Below are 22867 nucleotides of genomic sequence, written 5' to 3'. Positions count from 1 at the left end.
GAATTTCAAAAAATTATATATCTTCTCCATTTTGCCCACATTTGTCCATCTTTTCAGCCTATCGTCATAAAAGTTTGGAGGGAAAAAAGCGACTGCCGCGCCGTCTGGATGTTGCGCCAATGATCACTTGCTCCATTCTCGATACATTGGCGGTATACATATATCCGTACACTGCGTAAGAGATCGTAACGGCGAAACCGCACAGGAAGGATGAGGCAATGCTAGAGGGTATCTATGTTTCGACATATCGATGTCTTCGAAGGGCTCGCGTGTCTGGCCTCCTGTAAAAGCGCGCTTCATTGTCCGACGTTCGAACAAAATCGATTCTTTTTTTCGCGTGAGAGACGCGGTCGAGGTAGAGAAAAGACGGTTTTCGTACTTTTTTTCTCGATCGATCCGCCACAACGTCCGAACAAGCATCTAGGCGAGGAAAGGTAGCGGTCGATGCGCGATCGTCCCGATTTTGAGTCGCGACAGCGACCTCACAGTCCCGGAGTAAGGTAGTATCGGTATTTCTTGCGGTTCTTTGTCCCGCAGGCCGTGCACCAACCTCACCTGCGCCACGCCAGTTCGTCCAGGTAACTCGATCACGCGTGGCGTTCCCGTGACAGTAGAGCCCTTCTCCTTCTTCCCTTATTTTCCTTTCTTCGTTCACCGGTTCTCTCGATCTTTGTCCCTCCACCTTCTTCACCTGCTTTCTTTCCCTCTCCCTCGCTTTCCTTCGTTCCACGACTCGGGAGAGCCTCATTGTAACGATCCGAGGGTGATCGAGTCTCGGCCACTTCCGGTAAGGTCCATCTCTTTTTTCTTTTTCTTTCTTTTTTTTTTTTTTTTTTTTTTGCTTCGACTCGAATTCCTCGCGCCGAGATTCTTTCTTTTTTTTATCGATCGCCTTCGATCGCTTCGTTTTTTCTCTTTCTTTTTATATATTCATTTTTTTTTTTTTTTTAATTAATGTCAGATTTCTCTACGTAAGGAGCTATGTGAAGTAGAACGAAGGAAGCAAGATAAAGGGATTAAATGATATCGATTCGTCGAAATGATTGGAAAAATTTTGGGAATCAAAAATTGATGGGTATAATTAATCGTTGATTGAATATTTTTACGGTTGACTGGATAGAAAAACGAAGAGGAAATATGTGCACGATAACGATGCTGTTCTGGGATAATTTATCTATAATGATATAATTAAAAAGTTAGGAATTGAATGGGTATAAAATTAACGTAATATAACGCGTAATAGTATCACAAAATAGTATCAAATTGAAAACTCATTTACAGGATTCTATGTATAAGTAAAAAGTATGTTAATTATTTTAAAAAATGTAAATTTTGAAAAAGAGAAAATGATAGAGAGAAAAAATTATTGAAAGTAATTAAGTAAAAAAATACAACTTTTCGAACGATAAAAGAAATCTTTTTTTTTTATTATATGATATTTTTTTAGAAATTAATTTTATGATGTTACACTACGTTATACTATTATACATGCATACATATATATATTTTTATAATTACTTTTAAAAATATTCACATACTACAGATATTTTGATTTCTATGTTTTCTTTATTTAGAATTGATGTAAATCATAAAAATTATCTCGTCGTATTATATTAAAATATAGAATATAAATATCAAAAAGATTTCTGTTCTTCAAATATTAAATATTTAAAAAAATATATCAATATTACAAAAATATTATAAAATATAATATAAAGCCATTTATGAAAATAATTTTTTATGAAACTTTATTTATTTCGATATTTCGTTTAATAATAGATACTCTTTTTGTATATAATTTTATAATTAAAATACAATGCTGTCAAAAATAAATATATATTCAAATACTTTTTGTAATGTAGTATTATTTTTATAATTTTATATGCATGATTTAAATTTTTATGACAATAAATCACATATAAGCAAAGGAGATGTTCATTCTGGGTCCCATGAAACAGAAATAATAAGTTAAATAAAAATTAATTAATTAATTTATTAATCAGAAAAAAATTGTTTAATCTCGAAATATGAGAAAAAGAAAAATTTGTTTTATATTTTTTTTGAAAAGAAAAAATTTGTCAGAATTTGTTTCTTATAATTAATAATAATTCCTAAGAGAATGAAACGAGTATTTTACTATTTTAACACTAGAATTATCAAACTTGATAAAATAATCAGATTTGCTTTTAATAATTGCAGTTTTTTATTTTTGCATTAAAAACATATTTTTATTCAGAATTAGTCATAAATTGTATTAGATATAATTAGATAAAATAGAACGCTTAAGTTTATTGTGTTAACAAAAAAAAAAAAAAAAATGAAAAATAAAAGTAAGTATTATTTTATATAAAAATAAATGAAAATGAATAATCTTTGATTATGAAAAAATAAAATTGAAAAAAATATTTAGTTATAAAAAAAAAAAAAGATTCTATTAGAAATCTTGAAATATTGCTTGTCAAAATCGAATATTTACTTAAAATTATGAAATTTTTTTTTTTTAAATGAAAATATAAATTCACAGATAAATAGATAAATTTTTTACAATAATCACAAATATATAAATGATTTTCTTTCTTCATATTAATATTTTGTAAATTTTATGAACAATCAACATATTATTGTTCAGTTTAATAATTTTAAAACAGAATAATTATGTATTAAAAAAAAAAAATACTTCCATTTTACTTATAAATAAGGTGACCTATATATTTTAAAAAAACTTTAATATTTATACTTCAACTTGAGTCGAAAAGTCGGTTAAATTATCAAAATCGTAAGAGCCACATACAAATGGTTTATTTATTCTAATAATTTGTCAATGCTTAAATTAAAAAAAGTAATCATTACTTCCATTACTTCTTCGAAAATTTTACGTTTTAAATTTCTCGTCATCAATAGAAGTCGCCAAAAAAGCATCACAGGACTATGATCAAGATGCTTCAACGGTCATGTACATCTTTTAGATTCGTGTCACACGATATCTTTTCATAGATATTTTTAATAGAAATATTAATGTTCCGTTTTATCCTACTTTCCCCTACTTATTTATTTTCATCCTCATAATCGTTTGTCTACATTTGGATACAGTACACGTATCGATAGCTCTAGCGCTGATAAAGATTTATATCGATCGCTCCTTCCAGCAGACTTCTGGAAGACAACAAGATGCTTTAATTAACGCACAACAAAATAGGCAAGGAATGTTTTTCGGTAGCACAGCGGTACGTCGATAGTCCCGTAACTCTGCTTGGTATTACCACTATTACTAGACAACGGGCGCGGAGTCGAGACTATGACGAAGTCATTACCAGGAACACGTTGCTTTCACCCGATAGAGGAATCGAGGAGGCGTTCAAACACCGTTCGATCGACCTCGCCGCAAATGCGTATCTGTCTTTGTTTCTTTCCTTTACCGATCCAATCTTAACTGTTACGTTTTCGATCGACAATTTTACAATTTTTTTTCACGGGGGTACACAATGAATCGCGTAAGAAATTTTAGAAAAATTTTTCGCTTTATTTGCGTATCTTTGTGTCAACTATTTTCGACTTGGTTAAATATTTGACAATATCATTGCCATTAGCTCTTTATTATTACTTCGTATATTTTCTGTTAAGAATAAAGTAATTTAAATATTTCTGAAAAGATGTTTTATATTTACAAATCTGTAAAGGAAGAGAATATTTGAAGTTACAATAAATAAGATAAGATACATGATATTTAACAAATTTTAATACTTAATACTAGATGTAATATTAGATGTTTAAATTAATATATCATACAAAAAAATGTGTATCTATTTTTACATTTTATAAATAATATATAAGAAATTTTTACATTATTTTTAACTCAAGAGATTGAGAATCATAATGGTATAATATAATGGAAATTTATTTTTAGAAATTTGTATTTATAAATTAAAATTTATAATATTTTCTCTTTATATTTCCAATAAAATTTTTATCAAAATCTGCTAATCTACAGAGAAAGAAAATATCAGATTGTTATATTTAATAAAAATTTAATAAAACATGTGTTTTATAACTTTTACATTTTACGAATACTCAAATATGATATTCGTATTATTTTTCACACGTATTCCTTTCTATTCTTATTTAAAAAGAAAAAATTTTTCTAAAAAAAAAACCCACAAATCAGACAAGATGAAAACCAGATTAGATGGAGAAAGACTTATCGAATTTTTCTTAATTAGATTATTTCTAATCTTAGATAATTGGCTATATTATTGGCTTCAACCCCGTACCTGGAAACAAGAAGTTCGCGCGAGAATTTCAATTCGTGAGAGAAACGGTAGACGCGTAAACGTGAGCCGGTGCAAGTAGCACGAATGCACGGTAGAGTGGATGAAAAACACGTGAGTAGGAATTTACGGGAAAGAGAGGCTGGAGGCGGTTTCTGTTCGTCCTCGGTAGCCTGCACGACGGGGAGAAGGAACTCTGGTGGAGGTGGGATAAGGAGGAAGAGGAGGAAGAGGGCACAGGGTACCGTTCTGTCCTCGGGGACCTCAGTTCACCGGGTCGGTTCTCCTGGCTTCTCATCTCCACTTAGCAAAAAGCGGCTTAACCACCGATCTTCTCTTCCTCTGCATTCCCTTCCTTTTCTCTTTCGCTTCTGTACGACCTCCGAGTTGTTCGCGGTTGCAAGCTATTTTCTTACTTCCTACTTTTCGCAGGTGTTATCAAATCTTAAATGTAATAAGTAATTCGCGTGTCGCCTTTACTTCTTCTCTCGTGTTGCCGTTTATTTTAAGTCTTTCGCTGCTCGACAGGATGAATTAAGAGCCTTGCGGTAAAAGGGGGACAGATTTTTGTTTTTGATAGTAGTGTTAAATTGTGTTTCTTTTTTATTGATGTCCAACTTACACCATTTTTTTTTTTGTAGGTGTATTACACGTTTAATGATTCAAAATTGAATTTCAGTATAATACACTTTTTGATTATTAATTTTAATTTGGAATTAATAAACGTAATGTACTTGAAAAAAGGTCTAAATCGTATGCTAAATATAGATAATAAAAAGAGATTTAGTTTTGGTTTTGAATCATTTTATGCAATAAGAATGCAGATCCGGTTCTACTTTTCTTTTGTATCTAATGAGAAATAAGTTTTTTAAAAATAAAATAATAACAAGTTAATAAATTGAATATTTTGATTAATAGAAAGTAATTACATTTTTTACTTTAATATTTTAACGAAAACAAAACATTTTAATTAAAGCAAGGACTGCATTAAATTTAAAGAATTGAAATAAATATTATCAACTCGATTTTTTGTTAATTATTGCATAAAAAAATGTATTTTGATAATTATTATTATTTTTTTATTAATATTAAATCAATAATAGCAATTTATAAGTAATTTTTGTAATTTATCTAAAATTGTTACAAATGGATCTTTCCTTCTGTTGCTACAAAGTCTTCAATTGTTTCTAATGAGATTACTTGTAAAGAGATACAGCATAGAACGTCTTCTTGCACAGTGCACTTTCTAAGAAGATATAATATAAAACCAATAATTTATCACTTTATGATATTAGTGAACTGAAAAGTCATAAATTGTATTCTGCAATTTTATAATTTCATTTACCTATATTTTTGTAGATTGCAAACTTTTCCTTTACAAATAACCAGATGACTTGTAAAATTTGTAAAATCTATTATGCAGAAAATTTATTTATAAATTAATCTATTTATATAATTTTTGAAGAATAAATTTATAGAATAATATTAATCTATGTATTTTAATAATATAAATTGTAAGAAAAATATGTTCTAAACTAAAATTCACATAAATTTGTAAAACTTATAAAATTTTTGAAAATATTGAAATAAATATTATATTAATTGAATTAAAAAATGTAATAGAAATTATGTAAAATTTTTGAATCATAAGAAGGATTAAGAGTTTCATAATTTAAAAATCTAATGTTTTTTGAATTTTTCAAAAAATGTTTATTTCTATAAAAATTTTTTATCTATTTTAAGAAATTAATGTTAAACAATTATTTTTATTTATTTTAATTGTTTACATATTTTCCATTATTTCCATTATATATTTTCCATTATTTTATGATTTTAGCGAAATTTCAGCGAAAAATTGTAGCAAATAGAGCTGTAATGATGTAAAATATATATTAGTTAATATAATAAACGAATAAGTGATTATTTCAATGTTAAAGGAAGAAGTTGTTATTTATAGACTACTTATCAAACCGCGAGAGTTAATTGCAGAAATCGACTTTATCGAATAATAAATTTGCAATTTTATTTTCACAAATAGTAATTTTATTATACAATTATTAAAAAGCTTAAAAATCAATCGATAAACATCATTGAAATTAAAAAAAAAATATTTTTAAAAAAAATATCAATGCTAACAAAGAATCTATTATTTCATTACTTACGTATGAAAATAACGACTTAATGACTTCTCATTTAAAAATGTTAAAAATAAAAAAATTCTTGAAAATACTTATATTACCAAAAGTGGAATCATTTTTTGAAATCATTTTTAGTTAGTATCAATGGAATTTTAAATTTTATTATTAATTCGAAATTAGTGTTAGACAAATATCAGTATTAATTTTTTTTTTAAATTTTACACGAAAAAGATTTTTATCCTAACCTAATCTAATTTCACCTAATCTCTTTTATTTAAATTCCTAGATTTTATATAAAATAAATCGGTTATATCTAACTTTCAATCGGTAATATAAATAATTTTTTCAGAAAAAAATTTGATTCAAGATTCATGATTGATTGATTTTTGAACTCTCCAATTAATTAATACACGTTAATTAAATATTGTAAGTCATATTTATCGTTTACTACTTTTATCAGAAAAGTAGAAAGGAAAGGTATATAATGATTGATAAAACGGTATAACTATTTCTCTTATGCATTAAAATCTAAGATAACATAGCTGTGCAGTGAAAAGTTGGCTCGTCCGGTGATTAAGAGGCTTCCTGTAAAGAAAATACGATGGATCAATCTCGATCGATGATCTCGAAACGGAAGCCCCACCCTACTTGTCCTACCTGCTCGATTTGCAACGTCTACCCGTTTCCGGTTTCTTCTTGGAGAAGAGAAGTCAACATCTGCGTTTAATGCAATTTAACTTAATACGTTCTGACGACGTTCTGATTGCTTAAACTCGTAGTTAGTATATTATTTGTATCTATATGTTTTTGTTTGTCACATATAGATTATTACAGTTATATGGCATGATTTTCTTGCAAGTAATTCTAGTAATCATCGTCTAAGAATTTTTACAAATAGTAATATAAGATGGTCATTTTTAATTTGTCACCATTTGGTTATGATTGCATTACTACTAGTTTGTACAGAATGTACATAAATGAAGATTTATGTGTTACATATATGATAATGATCAGGATTTGATGTAAACTTTTATTCGAGCAAAAAGATACTTTTATAAAATATATTAAAAGATATAAATATAATAATGTTATTTAAATAATATACTTGAATAAACGAATATTTTAATATTTATTATTTTGGTATATATTTATAATTTTCATAAATAAAAATATAAAGATGTATTTCCATCTGGTATTATAATGGATTTTTATTCATCAAATTTTCATTTCTCCAGCCATTTTTCTTATATCTAGATATAATTCGTTTGTTCTTGAAATGAAATTTGTATATCTTTTAGATACGAAGAATTTTGAAATAATCAAATATTTGGAAATTAAATAATTTGAAAATAGTTTATTTTTCAAGTCAGATTTTTTGAAAATATTTTTATTTTAAATAAATTTATTTTTTTTTTTTTTTGACTTGAAATAATCATTCGTTATTTTTATTTCAAATAAAAAATATATAAATTTGTCCTATATCTACGTCACGAATTTCTAATTTATAAGTTGTGATTTATAACTGTTATAAAATGTTTTTTTTTTTTAATTAGGATTGATACAGAAATGATATTTTTATTTTCAAATATTTACATAAAAAATTTTATGATATATTATTACACGATAAATATAATTATATATTATACTTTTTATGTTTTTATCACTTATTTGTTTGAATATGGAACTGTAATAATTTAACAGAAATGACTTATGATCTATCACGTCGTACTGGAAAAATACTTATCAAAATTTATCTTTTAATATTTTTTTTTAATATGTAAATTTTAATATATAATTAAACACCAACGTGTCATATGATTTTTCATTTTATATTATTTACTTATTATTACATTACATCAATTTATCATTAAAGTATTTCAAATTTTTTTGATTCACATATGGCACATTAGAAACATTAAAAATATAAAAAATAAATAGTTTATTCCAATAATATTTCATCATGAAAAGTTTTTAAAATTCTAAATAATAATATGATACAATGACATTTTTTTGAGGAAAGAAATGTTAAAATTAGGCATGGCAATCAACGTGTTAATATTCAATTCATCTTGATTCATCTCAAATGTAAGATATCATACCTGTCTACTCTTTCATCATTAAAAATATATGTATATATTTTTATGTATCTAGATATAAAAAGAGAAAGGGCAAGTTGCAAGTTACTTTCCTATTTTGTAAAATGAAATTAAGGATTGGGAAATGTTAACATTGGCAATATCATATTCATATCATATATTTATATCTGTAAATAATTTGTAGAAAAGATACTTTTCCCGAGTTTTATATTATAAATTTATTGATATTTCAAAATGATATTTAACAATTTAAATTAATAAACAATACTTACAAAATAATAATTTGCTTTAATCTACTCCAAATGTCTTTATTCTAATAATAAGAAACAGAAATATATACAATAATGAAATCAATGAAAACAGTCTTTAAACCCTTTAAAAAAAAATATATTGATCACGCTTAATTTAATATTACTCTCGATATTAAAACAGATATAGTTAATATTATTAATTACATTAGCAAAAAAAAAAAAAAATCACAATCATCGATCAATTAAATACCATAGAAATCCGAAGAAAAATTTATTGCGATAAAAATGTCCGATTAAGTGAATCATAATTATGAAAAGACGAAACGAAAGCTGTAAAGCGAAAAGGATGACACGTTGGATTAATTTTATATACACGAGAGGAACGGCTATAGGTGACCGCTAAAATACATTTAGGGAAGAAGTGGGCTTCTTTCTCCTCTCCTTCTATCCTTACCGTGTTCCCTCACCTTTTCATCCCGACATCAGAATCATTTCACTCCCTTGGCAGAGGGAGAGAGGAGAAACCCTTTTATCGTCGCGTACTCCGTTGTCCTTGCACAATGGTCCGTGTAATCAGCGGCGAGTGATTGTCACACGACGTATACCTTTTCCTATTTCTCTCTCTCCTTTCTGGGGGCTTTCTTCCCTTTTCTGCATTTTCCTCGAACTGCAAGGGCCGGCACAATGATGTCGGGGATTCGTCATTGTTCCAGGCGACCGTAAAAGCAAAGCAAAAGCCGTGACAAAAAAACATCTGAGCAATACTTTAATACGACTCCTCCTTCTCCCTGCCACGCGTGTCCCTCCTCTCTCTCTCTTTCTCTCTTTCTCTCTCTTTCTTTCTCGTTTATGTTTACGTGTGTGCGTATACGTGTGTTGTTTCTACCGCCATCCAGCTCGTGGCATCGATGAAAATCTCATCATTTAGAGTGGCTCGCCACGGAATGCAGAACAACCTGGTGTAGTGTGAACGCATCTTTTGACGACAATTAACACTACCAACGAAGAAAGATCACGAGGGAGAGAGATAGGTTTTTAAAAGGAGGCATTCGGTGTCTTTGGACCTGTGAAATTGAGAACTTTTTCAGAAAAGTTTTTTCTTTTTCTTTGATAAATTGATTCGATTTCTTTCTTTCTTTCTTTTTTTTTTTTTTCATTGTAATGTGTAAAGTGATTTGATTACACGTTAAGAAGATAATTAGCTTGTCTTTAATGTTAAAAAAGAGATACTTAAGATTTTTAAAGCGTTAAGTGTGAAAAAGGTAGTGTTAATAAAGGTTAATAAAGGGATATGTCAATGTTAATATTATGTATGGAAATAAATGAATTAATTGATTTGTGAACTGATCGAAAATTTTAATAATAAAGAAGTTATTAATTGGCTTCTGAACTCTACATATGATTATTTATAAAGATTGCCAAACTTAAACTCTTGCTATTTATTAAATTATCTTTAAACTATTTAATTTGTTTATAGTAGTATCATAATTTAACAAATGATATAAATATGCAAACAATATATTTTTTTCTTGTAAAGTAAATATCTTATAATATTAAATTGAATATCAAAATATTTAATAAATATTTTTTATATTAATTTATATTTAAAAAAATAATTATTGATATTTTATATAAAAATATTTGTTTAGATGTTTGATTGAAAATAAAATATAAAATATAATCTTATTAATATATTTTTAATATATGGAAAATGGAATAAAAAATTGGTTTTATTTTTATTTTTAAAAAAAGAAAACAATAAATATAATGTAAAATATTAATTGTGATAATTGTTGTGAAAAGAATAAACATATCTTTCACTTCTTTGGATTAAAGACTTTTTCAGGAATTTATTCGAGAAGAAGCATTCAACAAATTGATTTAATTTTTTTTTTATTATAAAGCTAATATTAATATATAAAAAAAAATTGCGGAACTTAAATATGATCGATAAATCTATTTCTATATATAAGTAAAGTGCGAACATATTTACACTGTCACTGGTTTAAAAAAAAATTAAATAAGAATAAGATAAGAAAATTTAAAAAAGCATGGAATTTTATGAAATTTTATTGGTTTTAGTATGTCAAAATTAATTTTTAATTTTCAAAAAAGAATAATTTACAAAGAAATATTTGTAATATTTTCTTCTTGCTGGATAAAAATTTTAAAGCAAAAAAAAAAAAAAAATATTTCAACGAATTAAAATTATTTATAAATTTCTTTGTGAAAAATAATTAAAAATGTTTGAAGAAAAACAGGCTTAAACTTAAATTAGAAATTGTTACTTGTTTACAATTACACTACTAACGTATACACTACTAACACTATTATTAATATTAATAATAATATTATTTATATTAATGGTTAGAATATTCTAATGAAAATTTTATAGATTTCAATATGTTAAATATATTGAAATAAATAAATAAAAAAATTAAAAATCGATTTTTTAAAACTAAAAATGTACATTATTCTTAATATTGTATATCCAATTTAATTGATTTTTGTTTTCAAAAAACGTAAAATTTGTAATAATAAGTAATTAAAATTTATGTAATGGCACAAATATTTAATATTTCTTTGATTAATTGTACAACAAAAGCATTTAAATTCTATTTAAATAAAGTCATGTAAATATTTTCCAATTTTCTTTTTCCAAGAAAATATTTTATATATAGTTTAAATAGTATCAAACGATAAATTCGCGTGATAAATAAAGTGGTTATATGAAATAAAGATAATTATTTCAAATAAAATAAATAACAAATTTATTTAAAATAAAAATATTTACAATTAAATTCTAAAATTTTATTCGAGGAATAAATTATTTTCAAATTGTTTGTTTATCAAAAATTCTTTGTACAGATTTCTCACAATTCAACAAATATATAAAAGAAAAACATGTCTTTATATGTTTTCATATGAACAAATTTTTCTCTTATATAGAATCTTCTCAATTTTATTTATATTAAATTTAGAAACTATTCTCTATTAAGAAACTAATTATTTGAACATGAAATAACAATTAAAAGTAACAATAGCAAATAATGAATAACTTTTTTCTTATAAAATAATAAATAATTATTTAATTGCAAATACATATATTTATTTTATTGTATCATTTCAAAAATAAATCGTTTCTCATATTAACATTAAAAAGTTTAAATTTTTAAATTTTAAAATTGCTTAAAATACAAAAACTATTTATTCATTGAACCAAAAGATGATTTTCGAATAATCATGAAAAATCAAGTGTAATACTTATAGATACAGATCGGTAAATGGGTGAGAGAAAAGGACAACATATTCTTCTCAAACAATATTAAAAAATAATTTATAAATTTAATTTTTTAGAATAGAAAAATATCTATTTTACACGGAGATTTATGTCGTATGGTACTACTTACACATACAAATCGGTGAGAGAAAAGGACAACCGAACAAATTCTTCTTGAACAGATTATTCAGAAATGATTTAAAAATTTCTCAGAAACATTCATTTTGCACAATGACTCACGTAATAGCATATAATATTTACAGATACAAATCGGTAAAAAATCGGGCGAAAGAAAAGGGTAATCGATACGTATTCTTCTCAAACAATATTAAAAAATAATTTAAAAATTTCTTAAGATACAAAAACACATCACATTTTATACGAAGATTCACGGGATACATATAGTTCATCCGACACAGATCGGTAAATGGAGGGGAGAAAAGGGGGATACGTATTTCGAGCGAATTTTCATAAGCATCGATCGGTGGGGCACGTGGTGGCCGGTTAAACGTGGTGCGTGGCATGCCGGCTTAAATTGCATTGTGCAGGGGGGTGCGTATCCACGCGAGTAGGGGTGGATCCGTAGCGCGCACAGAGGGTGGCACAAAGGAAGCTGGAGTACTAACCAAGGCATTAGCAGGATGCCCCGGTTTCCGACAAACAACGTCCAGCCCCCTCTGCTACAGACCCCCGTTTCACTTTTACCTCCCCCTCTCCACCCCCTGGGAACAGTGTTGCAACACAATTACGCGGGAATTCTACGTTCTTTCCTATCGATTTCGAAATCGGACAAAGGTCTTCTCTCCTCTTCTCTTTCGTTCTACGTCTAATCTATCTTACGAACGTATCTCCTCCATCTTCTTGTTTCTTTCCATCGATCCATTCGTGTTTCTCGTGATCAATCAATATCAGCGTCCGGAAATTTGTGCAACGTGATTAAATAATAACTTGAACGTGAATTGAAAATTTCGTGATAAATTTCAAATAATAATTTGAGGAAAAAGGAAAGGATTTTCGAAAGGATTTATCTTAAATCGATTATAATTTAACAATTAAACATTTCGACCAATATTTTTGTATAATAACTTTTTTCATCTTTAGAACTGATCCTCCAAAGATGTATATATTTATATATTATTACAATATGTATATGTATAATTTAATGATATATTATATATATATATTATACAGTATATGTATATAATTATTGAGTATCATGGTTTCATAAACATAAAGATGCAGTTGTTATTTGTTTGTATATATTTGAAATTCTATTTTTTTTATGCGAATATTATTTTTAGAAAAAGTTTATACAATATCCTGTAGTTAAAGAAATTAAAATATTTATTCATTTTCATTATATGTATTATATGTACTTTTTCAAAAATTTATTTTCCTTGGCTCTATTCCTATTCGGATACAATTGGATAAATGATAGAGGGCTATCAAATTATTACAACGATAATCAGCGTATTAAATAACTAATAAGGGATACGTGTATGCCATAATAATAAGACATCTTATAATTTTGAATGTTTCTCGAGATTAATGTAATGTATCTATATAATGTGTCTATAAAATATTCCTTTCTTAATAGTTAATAGAAGAAATAATGTAGATTACATTTAAGCACAATTTATATCTTTTCATCAAATTTGATTTGTTTATTTGAAAAATAAGTGCAATGAAATGATGCAAGCAAAGATATAGTAAGATACATCAATGAAATTCTATTATTTGAGAATGGAAAGATTTCTTGTATATTTTTGTATATTGATAAAATTGTCACGCGTTAGGTTTATGAAATGAAATAAATGGATACAAAATATTGATTTTTGCTATATTTATAAAAATATTTCTAAAAAAGTAAAAAGTTTTTTCCAATCTTTTTTCCAATTTTCTTATATAGTACTAATCTTTCAAATTTGATTTGTAGGACTTCGTTATCGAGATGATGCTTTGAAGCTATATTCCATTTTTAATATAAATATAAATGTACAATATTTTGTCTTTTCGAAGAACTATAAATACATAACTTCACTCTATTAGCCTTCGATTGTCTCGAAGAAAATCGAAGAGCTCGAATCTTTCTTCTTATTGTCAAACTTTCTTCTTATTGTCTGTAGATTGGAAATGAAATAACTTCAAAGAGATATATCTCAATAAAGAAATTTTATGAAGATAAGTCAAATTCTGATTTTACAGAGAAAAGATATTACTATATGATGCAGTTACAACAAAAATGTTGGAAAAAAATTTCTATCTTTGAAATATTCTCATAAATATTATATTTATGGAAATCAATCACTTATTATCTTCTAAACTTATTAATATTAATATAACTAATTTTAGTCAGCAATACTTCATTAATACAACTTCTGATAGAAAATATTTTACATCATTAAAATCTATAAATTTTATTTAATTTCTAATTTTAATTTTTCGAAAATATTGGATTTTATTTAACTTTGCATTGCTTCGATTTAATCACTCTTACATTACTAGCTTTGATATGGAAAAGAAGAGAAGGTGAATCTAATACTTTTCATCTCTTCTTCAAGTTCATATTATATTGATATTTAAAGCTATACATGTCTAGTTGCAATCTGAAGAGATTATACAATGAATATATAATTATAAAACAATGAACTAGTCATTAAAAGATGAAATGTAAGAATTAGATATGTATCAGATTAACATGTTTTTTAATAAATGTCGTCACATCTTTTAATTGGATATTTTGCCATTAACAATATTAAACATATTTTGTGTTGAAAAGAAATAAAAATTTCAAAATAAATTTTCATTTTTACAATGTATGGATAAAGTTACATTAAAACCCGTAACGGGGATAAAAATTTAATTTTTGTCGGTAAGTGTATGTATAAAATTTAAATATATCGCATTAATCTCGAAAAATACTGAAAATTATAGATTGTGTATACTATTTTTTATCGTAGAATGTGTGACCATATATGAAATCATGAAATATCGAATTTTTATTTATTCGATATTTGTTATGCAATTGGTCTATTCAATTGTTATTCTTTGATTAAAGATTGTTTGGTATTTTTGGAAAGCTTATTTTATTCAAAGAACGTATTTTTTAATGAATTTAGAATTTTATTTTTTTCTAAACGAACTTCTTTTAATATATTCATTATCCTCCAAATACTCTTTTCTTGTAAATTATTTTTAGAATTAGGTTATAAAATTCTTTCTTTTTATTTCCCAGATATCTTTCCAACAGATTTTTAAAAATTTAGAATCATTCTTGCGTGGAAAAATATTCAAAGATATTTGTAATCTTTTTTAAAAGAGTTTATATTTTAAAATTTATTCTGAAACTAATAAAGACTTTTTCATTAGAATCCCATTTGAAAAAATAATTCATGCTGGAAAATGCCTATTTTGATTCAAAAATAATTTCCAAAAATAATTATCGTGACACTTGACGTGACACGACCTAGCACAACCTGCAAAACATCCAGCGCCTAGTTACTCGAAATTCTCGTCCACTCGAATCCATCGAAACCTCTAATATCTCGTTTCACGACCTCTTCTTTCAATGGTAAAATCAATTAAAGTCGTTCGAAACTGTCCGTGTGTACAATCGAATCGAGAGGCTCCCACATATCTCGGGAACAAGTCTCTCTTTCCGTTCCTCGTTCTTCCTCTCCCTCTCTCTCCATCCCGCTCCTTCTCCATCTCTCTCTCCCGTATCCACCGGCTAATCTTTCCCTTCCTATCTCCTTGTATCCCCCTCCCCGCTCAATGCCCCCTCCCCTTTCTTTCTTTCGTTCTCGGTTCTTTTGTCAATCGACTATTTGTGATCGCTTTCGGTCCCACCAACGAGTTAACTCGTTCGAGTGTTATTCTCTCCTCGTCTCGCCATCTTTCACCATCTCTCTGTTCCTCCTTTTGATCTGTCGCGATGTCCTCGCTCGTTCTCTCCTCGTTGCCTTCGATTGACCCTTTACTCGACTCGCTATTACATCGTGAAGCAACCGCCCTTTGTTCCAGCTGATCGTGTGTCTCCGATCCTCGACCAGTGTTTGTGAGAAATCTCGGTGTACGTATTAGGTAAAGTATATACGGCCTAGTTATCGTGCCACTTCTCATTTTCCTGATGATTAATTCTTTAAAAATTAGGAAAGAAGGTTATTAGATTGAATATTATTTTTTTAAGATAAAATTTAAATTTCCCTATTTGAAGTCTGTACGAATCGCAATGCGCAACGCTCTTGTTTTCAAAATGGGGAAAATATTTATTCGTGAAGATAAAGTGTTGTTTATATAGATTTTCGTTATGGAAAATTATTAATTAGAGAGTAATAAATAAATTTTGTTGTTTTAATACAAGACAAATTTTTCAATGTAGATCGTACGCATTTTATAAAGGGATGTTCTGAATATTTTAGACAGTAATTAAAAATATAATACAGTAATAGTAAAAGTATAAGAATTATAATTTCTTTCGCTCCATCTTTCTTGGAAAAAAATAAGATTTAATTCTAGAGAATTTCTGCGAGATTTTTTATCTTTATTATTATCAAAATTAAAGCATATTTCAAATATTTTAATCTTGAATCATAAAGTGTTTCTAAATAAAAGTTAATAATTTTAATTATGGAGAGCAGAATATTTTATTTTATTTTTTTTAGAATTTGTTAACTTAAATATTATGTTAGAAACGTTATAATAAAAATATTTGAGACATTAAAATGTGACATGAATTAAAAAAGACTTGGAAGTATTGTTTTAAACACTACACTAAATGTAAATTTAAGTAAATTTAAATTTCTATACATTTTATGAAAAAATAAATAAATAAAGAAATTAATGATTTATTTTATAATTTATTTATAAAAATTTTATTTTTTCATTAACTTATCTATATTCTTCTAAAAAAGAATGAAACATAAAAAAATAATTAAAAATAATCAATCTTTAAAAAAACTTAATGCAAGAAAGATTAAAAATGCTTTCAATAATATTAAAAAAATTTTAAATTATCACTACGAAAAATTACGATTGCTAAAAATTTTTATATTCTGAAATATATTAAAAATAAATAAAGCAATGTCTGATAAACACAACAAAGCTTTTATTTTATTTTTTGCTTAATATTTTGTTCATTTTTTAACGATTTATCTAAAAAAAAAAAAAAGTACATAAAAATAAAAATAAGTTGTAATCATAAAATAAAAGAAAAATAGAAAGAAAAGAAAGAATAATAAAAAAATAATTAATAAGTAAATTTTTAATATAAATAATTAATAAATCTTCGTAGAATAGAAATTGAAAAAACACTTTCAAATTATTTAAAAAATTTTAATTTCGTCACTAAATATTCATTAAATATTTCTTTTGCGTATTTTGATCTTCTTCAAAGAAATTTATATTTGTACGACAAATAACAATAACAATAACTTCTCGAATACAAATTGAACGATTATAATGGAAAAAGAAGAATAATTGTGCCTCTCTTTCCCCGATTATTTTTCTCACCCCAGCCGAGGGTTGGCAAAGTCGTAAAACGCGAGACGAATCGGTAACCGGCCTCGAAAATCGGCGTGTAATTTTCGACGAATTATCTTCACTTCGAGGGTGACTCGAAAAACCAAAACTTTCCAACATAGAAACATACAATCGAAACTGTAATATTTTTTTTCCTTTTTTTTTTTTTATCTTTTGTCAATAATACGTAGAAAAAGAGAAGGATAAATCCATTTTCTAACGATTTTATCAAAATGAAAAAAAAAAAAAAAAACTTATGAAAATATTGTTTTTACTTAATATTAAGAAAAATACTAATTGATAAAATATATTTTTTCATATAATAGTTGGTAATTATTGAGTAGATAAATCTTTCTTTCAATTTTTGACGAGTTTTTAAAATTTGGAGCATATTTGATTTACAAAGAAAAAAAAAATGGTTACTTTTTATTAAAGATCTACAAATAATCTAAAATTTGTAGTAAATTTATCTATCTAACACATGATGTAACAATTTTTTTCAATATATTGCATAGATAAATAACTCAGTAATTCTAAAAAATAAATCTATCATCTTGTAGCAAGATCCTTAATTTTCTTAAGATATTGATTTGTTTATTTTTTTTAATTTTTATGAAGCTAAAGAAAATTATTCGGATGGGGTTTATTTTAATATTAGAAAGCGATAACTTAAAAATTATCTTTCAAGAAAAATTATTATAATTTTTCATTCATATATAATATAAACATTTTAATAGACAATTTGTATTCATATTTGAAAAGCTTACTTAATAAGAAGATCATAATATTTATATTTACTTTTAATTTATAATTTATTTTCCTTATTTTTTTAAATAAATTTTTATTAATTCTCTCTTTAAAAAATATTTAATTTTTTTTAATTAATACTGTTTTAATTTTTATTTATTATAGCTTTTTATATTAAAAGATCTTAATGAATAAAATAATTCATATTCGTTAATGTTGCATCAGAAGAATATGGATGAAATGTGAATATGATGCATTAATATTAATTAAATTACTTACTTTTATATTAATTTTGCTACGTATAATTGAAAATTATTGCAATGTACAAAAACTTCTTTAGTTTTTAGTTTAATAAAAATCATTTGTTTATTAAATTTTGCATATTATCTATTCGATACTATTCACTTCTATTCATTTGATCTATTTCTTACTATAAATCGTAACTATAATAAATATATGATTTAATGTTGTTTTCAAAGTTTATATCAATTAATTCTTTGAACAAAAATTAAAACTAGACTGCAAGAACAATATTATTTATGTGATGGTCCAATAATTTTATAAACTATATATACTTCACTTTCATTTATTTGTATTTGTATAGTAATGATAAATATTCCAATAAAATATAAAATTTCTTTGCCAAAATAATTCAAATTATTATATTATGTACTGAATTTAATTGAACAAAAAAACAAAACAGACAAAAATTAATCTTTTAACAGTAAAACATTTTTTCATTAAATTTTTATTAAAATTGTCAAATTTTTTTTATACCAAACTACAATTGAAAATAAAAATATATTTGATATATCTTTCATATTTTGATATTATTTTTAATTTATAAAGCTAAATTCATTAAAATGATTAAAAACATTAATTGTTTTACCAAATAACTAAACAGCAGGTGTATTTTATTACATTCGTATAGGATATAAAATTAAAGAGAACTGTTTCATCCTTCAAACTCTAATTTTTAATAAAATTATATAAAAAAAAAAAAATATAACTAACTATATTCTATTATCGCGTCTCAAAAATAGGAGAAATTGTGCAAAATATAAATAGACGTGAAAAATTTCATAGTTGTCCGGAGGAACGAATCGGATGGAACAGGAAGGGTGCGAAACGTTCGATCTCGGATTCGATTCAGCTCGTTTCCACCCTTGAAAATCTGGTCGCACCCCGACGAACGTTTGGCGTATTAGTCATTCGGACGCAGCTGGAAACCCCTGCTCGGGGGTGCGTACCCCCTTTTGCAAGGTCGAATCAATTCCGGTTTAGCTTGCGGCTAAGCCTGATTTTTCCTCTTCTCTTTTTCATGTTTTTAATCGTCTTCCTCTTTGTGCCTTAAAACATGTACCTTACGATACATCAGGTAAATCGGAAAGTATTTTTATTACTCTTTATTGTGGTGGAAAAGGGAAATAGAGAAAATATAGGAAACAAATTTTTATTCACTGAATTGTTATTCTGCTTAAAATATTATAAATATTATTTTTACAAAAATCATAATTTATTTTTTTCTCTCTTAAAATTTCTTTAATCTATGCTTTTGATTCTCGAAATATTTATTAAATAAGAGTTATGTATAATAATATATAATAATGTAAAAGGAAGACATTAGGAAAATAAATATCGAACGAGTAAGAATTTTATCACACTTTTTTAAAAGTACTTCCTGAATTGTACATTGTAATTGAATAGATATACCTACGTAGAAATGTTAAATATAATTCATTATATAGTTTCAAATTGTAACGATTATTATTAATAGCTATCTATAAAGTGGTACACAAGTTTTATAAATGATTCGTTGTTTTATTATATTATATTTTTCTATTATAAAAGAAATGATATAATTTTCTTAATTATCTAATAATTAAAAATATATTTTACAATATTTTCTTTTTCTTTTTTTTTTTTTATTACTCAGGTATTTCATTTATGGTAAAAAATTTGATGAGGAATTAAAATTAAAAAGAAAAAAATATTTTAACAAAAATTATTTGGTTCAATAGAAGGACATTATATTGTCCAATCAATTTTTTTGTGAGCTGAATAGTTAAGAAAGATTTCAAGATCATTTTTTTAAATGGAACTATATAATTTTGAATGCATTAACCTTTATCTTATAAAACATTTTCTAAAAAGAATATTCTTATAAACCTACTTACATTCATTAACTTTCATTAATTAGAGGATATTGTAAGTTGAAGTTTGTAAAACTTATCACATTTTATTGCATTTTTAGTCAATTGTTTTCAACTTTTTTAAGTTACTGTTCTATATTATAATCAACAGATTAATTAGTTTATCTGATTGTGTTTTGAAAATGGAATAGTTGAATAAACTAAGCTACATTATTATTTTTAAATAAGAAACATATAAGAAATGTGATGAAAAAAAAATAATAGGAAGGAATCTTGTTAAATAAAACAAGGTATAATACATTCTTCACAGATGATTTGGAAAAGATTTTAAAGAAAATGATAAAATAAGACATGAAGTACTATTAAAATAAAATTACTGTTAAAATTATATTTTCCTTAAATAAAAATTATTTTTTTATATAGCTCTATCTATCCATACATTATTTTTAATTTACATATATTTAGTTATATACTTAAATTATAAATAATTATAATATAGTTAAATTATTTTTAATAACTTTTGTTATATTGTTCCAAAATTATTCCATGCTATTTAAGTATACGAACATATTCGTTTATCGCCCATTTTCTTTTATTCCTTTAATTTTTTTCGATCGAAACGATTATTTATTTTGGTAACGGAGCCCGGTTGATTAAAAAAAAAAGCGGTAACGATTTTTAGAGGTGCGGTGTATCAGTGGGATGGCTGATGAAAGGGATGTCCGGACTGAAGGGAGACGCAGAAGAGAACAAGAGAGACGGAGACAGGGTGGCGAGGTGGAGGGGGTGGGATGGGGGAAGAAAAAGGAAGAGAGGATAAAGAGAAGGGTGGCGGTGGTCCTCCCTATTGACAACGGCTTTCATCTTTATAATTCAACCCCTCGCGCCACCCTCAATCCATTTTGCCTTTTCTCCCTAATGCTTTTTTACCATCCTTTCGCCGCTGTGTTCCACGTGTCACCTATCACATGCCATCCACGGACTTACGCCCTTTTCTTTCGCCAAAATTCTCTCCTCTCTTTCTCCTCGGGAAGAAGTCTTTTGATGTCTTTGCTCCTACCTTCGTTTCTGTTATCGCACGCTTCATTTCTATCTCTTCGCTTCTCGATCAACCATTTCTGGTGTAACGAGCTCGTCAATGGGAATACATTGTATGGAAATGACGGTCGTCCGATGAATTTCATTCGCACCAATCGTTGTTAATTAGTTCTACATGATTTATTGTATTAGGTAAAAGAGTTCGTTTGTTTTTCCATGCTTTGATATTTTTCTGCGAAACATTTTATTGTTTCCAGTTTCAACGTGAAGGTGGAGAATTTTATAAAGTTTTTATCTGTAAAATTCAAAATATTTAAAAAAGAAAATTTTCTGGAAATTTTTATATAAGTTTAAACATGATTCTCATTCTGTTTAAATGTTCTTTTTTATTACTATATTTATTTATTATAATTAAATAAGTAACATCTAATAATTTTAATAAATCTTAATAAATCTTAAAAATTATAATAGATTATTATTATTATTATTATTATATTGTATTAATATTTATATCATAGATTAATATTTAATATTTTATATTTAATATTTTAATATGCAAAACTTGAGTATAATAATTATTATATATATTATATAATTAAGTGTAATATTAAAAAAATTTAGACTAATCAACATTCACATTTTCAATTAATTATAATTATATTTATATATTTTTCCACAAAACTACTGTTTCAATATTTTTCGTTTAATTTCCAAAGATTCGAATTGTCTCGAATTAATTTTTTAAAAACTTCAATTCATCAAATTCATCAAAATCATAGAATTATTTTACAACAAAACATTCGATTATATTTAATAAATATAAACATGTTTCAAAATGAAATAATAACATGTTTGGAGAACAGAATGTAGCAGAATTTTATATCTAGGTATTTTAAATTAATTGTCTTGTACGTAATGAATTTTGAGATACAAGAACGAATTGTTATTCATGTGGGAACAATTTTACAGTAACCTATACATTTACGTAAAAACGTGGAAAACCATTCATGCACTATTCTACAAAGTCTAATCTTCTTCGTGATCAATAATTATCATTACAACGAAGTAGCTAATCTTATTGAAATTTCAATTGATCATTTATTTCCCACAAATTTAATAAAAAACGAAAACAATATATACATATAATTGAAAAAAATGCATGAAAGATTTATTAAGTATTACAATAATTATTGCTTACAAATGCTTTCTTTTTTATTTCTTATTCCATTATTTGTGTAATGAAAAATATTTGAATTTAAATATAAAAAAATAAACTTAATCAAAGCAGCAATTTGAATTTTGAAGTTTAAATAAAAAATTTAGGTAAATATTAAATATGTTATTTTGTTCGATTTAAAAATAAAATTTAAAAATTTCTC

At 25.8% G+C, this 22867-nt stretch overlaps 1 long non-coding RNA gene across 1 annotated transcript; it reads left to right on the top strand.

The window, feature by feature from the left end:
- The first annotated feature begins 533 nt into the window (after positions 1 to 533).
- LOC147656471 (uncharacterized) lies at positions 534 to 1927 on the top strand. Its single transcript, XR_015294390.1, has 2 exons — positions 534 to 787; positions 962 to 1927. It is a non-coding gene; the product is annotated as an uncharacterized LOC147656471 (long non-coding RNA).
- The last annotated feature ends 20940 nt before the right edge of the window (positions 1928 to 22867 follow it).

The sequence above is a fragment of the Apis florea genome, unplaced genomic scaffold (genome assembly GCF_048593485.1).
Source record: "Apis florea isolate Af1SG1 unplaced genomic scaffold, ASM4859348v1 contig_3758_pilon, whole genome shotgun sequence".
Taxonomy (NCBI): domain Eukaryota; kingdom Metazoa; phylum Arthropoda; class Insecta; order Hymenoptera; family Apidae; genus Apis; species Apis florea.
Note: the sequence above shows the minus strand (reverse complement) of the source record. Positions and strands in the feature narration are given on the sequence as shown.